Source organism: Sorex fumeus, unplaced genomic scaffold, assembly GCF_029834395.1.
Source record: "Sorex fumeus unplaced genomic scaffold, SorFum_2.1 ptg000122l, whole genome shotgun sequence".
NCBI classification, from domain to species: Eukaryota; Metazoa; Chordata; class Mammalia; order Eulipotyphla; family Soricidae; genus Sorex; species Sorex fumeus.
Genome location: NW_026606179.1, coordinates 5,649,885 through 5,657,571, shown reverse-complemented (window position 1 = coordinate 5,657,571; position 7,687 = coordinate 5,649,885).

Sequence of the window (7,687 nt, the reverse complement as noted above, 5' to 3'; positions counted from 1 at the left end):
GACTTCTTCGTCAAGACCCTGAAGGAGCAGTTTGATGCTCTTCATGTTCCTGGAGCAAGCATTGAACACGAAGGATGGTCAAGGCTCTCAGTACACGAAGCTCTTAGCCCCAGGTCCCACACTTTTTCTCTTACTTTTGTCTTAATTGGCAATGGTGCCCCTGCTTTGATCCTGTTCACAGGGTTAGGTCCCAGAAGGTCTGACCAAGCATCTGAGAGGCGTTGAGTCCTGAAACTGCAGCTCAGGCTTCTGAGGGGAGAGGGCAGGTGGTGCTCCTCAGCCTTTAAATAAGGTAGAAGTTAGCACTGCCCTGTCACCCCCACAACGGGCAGGCAGACTGACTGGCAAGTAAGACTCTGGTGGTGAGAATGCAAAGCAGCTAGACTTTTGCTTAACTGCTGGCAGTGTCATTATTTCCAATCACTTGGAAAACATTTTGTTTGTGCCTATCACTGCTGACTATGCTCACAGCCTCTCACCAGCAATTCTGTTGCTAGGTGCAAGCAAAAGAGAAAAGTGTAACTCATCACAACTGAAAGTAACAAGCAGGTTGAAATGCACATGCATAATGCTGAAACCAGATGGATGAAACTGATATAAATATGTGTGTGTCCATGCTTTAAAAAAAAACAATATAATTTTAAAAATCCGGGGCCAGGATTTTTGACTTACACAAGTAGTGGAGTACACTGCTAGCATGCACAAAGCCTGGTGTTTGATCCCGGCATCTTGTGGTGTGTGATGCTACATCAAAGGGGGTAGCAAAGCAAACCAGAGACAAACCATGCAAAGTCAGTCTGCGAGTCGGGATGGTATCACGTTGGGTGGGGTGGATAGTTACTGGATGGGGTTGGGGTGTCTGAGTGAATCCTCCCTAGAGGCACCACACAAAGCAGAGAGGCTGCCCTGGACCCTCTTTCCAACCAGCTGAACCAACACAGCCAGTACCACACGGGGCAGAGATGAGCCATTTTCAATAGTCTTTTTTCTTTTCTTTGTGTGTGTGTGTGTGTTGTTGTTGTTGTTGTTGTTGTTGTTGTTGAGGGGTGGGAGTGTCACATCCAGGACTACTCCAGGTGGTACTCAGGAACCATGTGGTGCTATGGATGAAACCTAGGCCTCCCACATGCAAAGCACCAGTTCTGATCCTTTGAGACATCTCCCACCCCTACACATATACACACACACATCACACACACACACATACATATATATATTTTGTTTGTTTGTTTGTTTTTACAGTGTTATGGATGGAAGCCAGGGCCTCACACATGTTCTACTGCTGAGGTATGGCTCCAGCCCCACCCAAATCCTTGACCATGGAAGAGTAAACTTTTGTTTGTTTTGGGACCACATCTGGCAATGCCCAGGGGTTACTCCTGGCTCTACACTTAGGAATTACTCTTGGTGGTGCTCAGGAGACTGTGTGGGATGCTGGAAATCAAACCCAAGTGGGCTTCATCCTAGGCAAACACCCTATCCACTGTACTATCTCTCCAGCCCCAGAAAAGTGAATTTTTAAAAAATACTAGAGTATTGCAAGTACTTACAGTACTATATTGAACAGCAGTGGAGAGAGAGGACATCCTTGTCTCGTCCCTGATCTTAGAGGGAAGGCTCTCAGTTTTTCGCCATTGAGGACGATGCTTGCTGTAGGCTTGTGGTAGATGGCTTTAACTATATTGAGGAAAGTCCCCTCTATCCCCATTTAGGGGCATCCAGGTAGGAAAGGAAGAAATCAAGCTCTCACTATTCGCAGGTGATATGATACTATACTTAGAGAATCCTAAAACCTCTACCAAGAAACTCCTAGAAACAATAGGCTTATATAGTAAAGTGGCAGACTATAAAATCAATACCCAAAAGTCCATGGCTTTCCTATATGCAAATAGTGAAAGAGAAGAAAGTGAGATGAAGAAAACAATCCCATTCACAATTGTGCCCCAGAAAATCAAGTACCTAGGAATCACCTTAACTAAGGAAGTAAAGGACCTGTACAAAGAAAACTACAAAACGCTACTTCAGGAAATAAAAGAGGATACGAGGAAATGGAAAAACATCCCCTATTCATGGATTGAGAGAATTAACATTGTCAAAATGGCAATACTTCCCAAAGCACTGTATAAATTCAACACAATCCCTATTAGGATACCCATGACATTCTTCAAAGAAGTGGAGCAAACACTCCTGAAATTTATATGGAACAATAAGCCCCCACGAATAGCTAAAGCAATTCTTGGGAAAAAGAAAATGGGAGGAATCAACCTCCCTAACTTCAAACTCTACTACATGGCAGTAATAATTAAAACAGCATGATACTGGAACAAAGGCAGAGCTGTAGACCAATGGAACAGGGTTGAATATACTGACATCTCCCCCCAAGCATACGAGCATCTAATCTTCGATAAGGGGGCAAGAAAAGTGAAGTGGAGCAGGGAAAGCCTCTTTAACAAATTATGCTGGCAAAACTGGACGGCTACATGCAAAAAAATGGGCTCAGATCTCTGCCTAACTCCATGTACAAAAGTAAGATCTAAGTGGATTAAAGACCTCAACATCAGACCCGAATCTATAAGGTACATTGAGGAAAAAGTTGGCAAAATCCTGCATGACATAGAAGCTAATGGTCTCTTCAAAGATGTCACACTGCTGGCCAAACACGTGGAAACAGAGATAGACAAATGGAACTATCTTAAACTAAGAAGCTTCTGCACCTCAAAAGAAACAGTGACCAAAATACAAAGACAGTCTACAGAATGGGAAAGGATATTCGCCAACTACACATCTGATAAGGGGTTAATTTCAAGGATATACAAAGTACTGGTTCAACTCCACAAAAAGAAAACATTCAACCTTATGATGTTAAGCTGAAAGAAATTAATCTAGAAGACATTAACTTAGGGTTGATGGAGTGTGCCCAGAGGTTGTTGAGCAGCTGGCAGAGCAGGACCCCATCTTGGAGGGTCTGTGTCAGGTCGAACACCTGCACCGTGTCCCAGGTCACCCAGTGGTTGGCAGACAGCACCCAGCAGTGGATGAGCCACCGCACGCACTGCTGCCACGGCTCCATACCCCACGGCACTGCGACTCGGCCTGGCTGGGGCAGGCTGCAACGCTGGTACCACCGTGGTTTCTCCACACCCCACGACGCCATTCTGTCTGAATCTTGTAAAACAGCCAGCAATGTCCAGCAGGAATCACTCAGAGTTCCAGTAGGGATCACATGCAGAGTTCCATGCCTGGCGTGCTGAGTTGCATGCTGTCCAAGGCGAGATGGTGAGCCATGTGCGGGAGAATGCAAGGGGTTAGGGTGGCGGCACCATCTTACCTCCATCCACAAAGTACAATACCCAAATTAATAAAAGTTCTGTAGAGGTGGGGCTGGAGGGATAGCACAGTGGTAGGGTGTTTGCCTTGCGCGCGGCCAGCCGGGCCAGCCTGGTTCAATTCCTCTGCCCCTCTCAGAGAGCCCGGCAAGCTACCGAGAGTATCTCGCCCGTAGGGCAGAGCCTGGCAAGCTACCTGTGACGTATTCGATATTCCAAACACAGTAACAACAAGTCTCACAATGAAGACGTTACTGGGCCCGCTTGAGCAAATCGATGAACAAGGGGAGGACAATGTTACAGTGCTGTAGAGGTGGAGAGATTGTACAATGGGTAGGATGCGTGGCTGACCCAGATTCAATTCTGGCATCCCATATGGTTCCCAGCCCTGTCATGGGTGATCCCCAAAGGCAGAGTCAGGAGTGAATTCTAACAATGACAGCCAGGACTGTAGCTCCATTCTCCAAAGTCTGCCAGGATTCACCCCTGAGCACAGAGTGTGCCTCCCAAAGAGGAGGTCAGGGGTGCCAGAGAGAAACTGGAGACGTTGTCGGAGAAGATTGTTATGGGTGATGGTGTTGGTACTGGAAAATTATATGCCTGAAACTCTGAATAAGTTTGTAAATCATGGCACCTCCATGCAATCTTTTAAATATAGGGGGCTGGAGAGGTATCTCAGCGGGTATGACTTGCTTTCCATATGCCTTGCATGCGGCCAGCCCAGGTTCAATCCTAGGCACTGCATATGGTCTCCGAGCCCTACCAGGAGTGACCTCTGAGCACAGAACCAGGAGTAGCCCTGAACACTGTCTGGTGTTGCAACACTCTCTGTCTATACAAACAAGAGGCTGAGATGCGTCAGTGGTGGAGCGCCTACCTCGCAGGTGTGTGCGGGGGCTCTGCCGCATTGCCCCCCCCACCCCGCACCACCCTCACCGTGGACTGTGACCTGGCACTGCCCTTGGCGTCTCAGTGCCATCTCTGCTACACACAACCAAGTACCGAGACATTACAAAGAGAGAAAAGGGGGAAAGAAAATTAACAATATTTAATGAAAAATAATATTAGATGTTAAAATGCAAGAAAATATTCTGGGAAGGTACACCTAGCAGTGCTCAGGGATCTTCCCTGGTGAGGATCAGGAAGTGCTCAGGGATCTTCCCTGGTGAGGCTCAGGGGACCATATCGGGTGTCAGGAATTGAACCGTGGAGTAGCTGAGCCCAAGGCTAAGAAATAATTTTAAACATTCTAGTTTTTAAAAATTTGGGGGCCCACACCTGGTGGTGCTCAAGGGTTATTCCTGACTCTCTGCTCATTACTGGACGAGTAAGGGAACCATATGGGATGCCAAAGATTGAACCTGGATCAGCAGCATGCAAGGCCAATGACCTACCCACTGGACCCACTGTACTATTGCTCCAACCCCTTAAATGTTCTGTTTTAATCTGAGTTAAACTAAACAGTATCATGTATCTTATCAACATAGAAATATGTCATAGAAATGATGAAACTACTTTATAAATATTTAGAAATTGTTGGGGGACCATTTGCCTGATGGGTTGTCACGAGGTAAATGAAGACTTTGGAAATCAGAGTTAACAAAAGGAACACAGCAAATTTTCCCTCTCATCTTTATAACATTTAAAGTTATAAGAAAGGGTCAGAACTTTCCATATGACTTTAAGTGTTCATCTGGGGAACATAAAGCAACAAAACGGGAGACTAACACCCAGGAATGGCTGAGATTAGTACCAGGAATTTTGCTCCATGACTTGAAGGCCAGCCACATGTGCTAGGTGGAGAGGAAGCTCAGTTAGAGAAGAGAGCACCAAATAAAGGGTGTTGTGAGGACCCTTCCAGAGTGGGAGAGACATGCAAAAAGTAGTCTATAGACCAAACATGATTGCCACTCAATGCCTCTCTTGCAAAACACAGTACCCAAAAGAAGAGAGAGAGAACAAGGGGGAATGCCCTGCCACAGAGGCAGGGTGGGACAGGGGGGGATGGGGGGTGGGAGGGATGCTGGGACCCATGGTGGTGGTGGATGGGCACTGGTGGAGGGATGGGTACTTGATCATTGTATAACTGAAACCCAAGCACAAAAATTTGTAGGTCTATAACTGTACCTCATGGTGTTTCACTAATAAAAAAAAAGATTAAAAAAAAAAAAGGAAGGCAGTGAGGGACTGACCCATAGGACCGTAGAACAGGCACTTGCCCTGCACTCATTTGACCCATGGTCAATCCTTTGTACCATGGCCACCTGAGCACTACAGGGTATGGCATAAACATGGCAGAGTTCCCCTTGAACATAAATCTCATTGGTCTCTGTTGGTCTCTTCCATTCTAGAGAAGCCTGTGTTCTCACATTTCCCTCCTTTCTCTCATCTTACACCTTTTTTTTTTGTTTGATTTTGTTTGGAGGCCACACTCAGTAGTGCTAAGGACTTTCTCATGGCTCTGTACTCAAGGATCACTCCTGGCAGGCTTGGGGGACCATATGGGGTGCTGAGGATTGAACCAGGAGGTCAACTGTCTGCGTTACCTGCTACCCTGTTGTTTTTGAACCCTCTTACATCTTTCTAAGCAAGTTGAGCTTAATAAAAACTACTTTGATTTACTGGGGAAAAAAGGTAACTATATTGTTTCTGACTCTGAATTCTCTCTTAAAGCTTGTATAGTATAAGATAGTTTTAGAGTAGGCTTGGAAATGCCCTACCCAGTTGGGAGAGTACATTCAGTCTCCTAGATTTCTGCTTCTTCAGAACCTCAGATCTGGACAGCAGCTCAAGGGGTTCCAAATGCCCTGGCTGAGCTACCCAGTGACCATGTAAACATGTAGTTCTTACACGTATATAAGCTCTAGTGCCACCCAAATCAGGCCATTCCTTTGCAGCCCCTTTAGTGGATGCTCCTTTAAGCCTCAGTGCATGGGTCTCCCTTGAGAGCACTCCAACCCAGACCTCAGGTGTCTGAGGTGGCTTCAACCAATCTTATTGCTCCTACATTCAAACTTGCCACTGAATTATTTCTTGGGACAAATAAAAGAGTTTGGACTTTGGATGAGGTCAGCCTACTTTCTTTTCTTTCTTAGCTCTAGAAAAAGCAAGATCTCAGCCGTGTCTGATCCACAGCTCTCTGAACCTTGGGTGGTGGAGACTTGGTCCCAGGTCGTACAGAACGAGTGGAGAGGTCTGAGGACACCCGGCCAGCACAACAGGATCATCCCTCCTCCTCCTCCTCCTCCTCCTCCTCATCCTCCTCCTCCTCCTCCTCCTCCTCCTCCTCTTCCTCCTCCTCCTCCTCCTCCTCCTCCTCCTCCTCCTCCTCCTCTTCCTCCCCCCCTCCTCCTCCTTCCTCTCTGAGAACTGAACCCATTTGGGTTTAAACCACTCTTATATCTCTTTCTGGACCTGAAAAACAAATTTCATGTCAGCCTCAGTTCTGCAGCATCCCTGAAACTTGGAGTAGCAAGGGTTAATCTCTACACACTGCAGCTCAAGCTGACCTAAGTGTGGCCTGAAGGCCAGGCCCCTTCACAGGGCCAGGTAAGGTGATGACCACATGCAGGAGGAGATCAGTGTGGTCCTCCTTTATCTCTGTGGGGGCCCTAATCTCTGACACAATGTAATCACAGTATCTGAAAGACACAGTGATTCACAGGCCTTGCAGTTGCATGAGTTCCTGAAAATGTTTAGAAAACCACAAAAGAAAAAATAAGCCCCCAACGGAGTTATTCACACAGTTTCATCCAGTTGCAGCCTCTTCCAAAAATGTTATTTGCAGGGCCAGTGGCTAAGGTGCTTGCATTTCCTGCAGCTGACCCAGCCTGGTTCCTGTGCTGGCTGGGTGTCCTCAGGCCATCTCAGATCCACTCGTTCTGTATGACCTGGGACAAGGTTCCCGCTGCCCAAGGTTCAGAGAGCTGTGGATCAGACAAGGCTGAGATCTTGCTCGTTCTAGAGCTAAGAAAGAAAAGAAAGTAGCTGACCTCATCCAAAGTCCAAGCTCTTTTATTTTTCCCAAGAAATAATTCAGTAGCAGATTTGAATGTAGGAGCAGAAAGGTTGATTGAAGCCACCTCAGACACCTGAGACTTGGGCTTGGGTTCCAGGTTTGCTACTATGGTCCCCCAAGTCTATCAGAAGTGAACCCTTAGTGTAGTCAGGTGTAGCCCCCAAACAAAAATAAATAAAGTCATTTATTTTATAATGTAATAGCACAGCGGTAGGGCATTTGCCCCGCATGCAGCCAGCCCGGCCGAGCCAGGTTCAATTCCTCCGTCCCTCTTGGAGAGACCGGCAAGCTACCGAGAGTATCTCACCCGCACGATAAAGCCTGGCAAGCTACCCGTGACGTA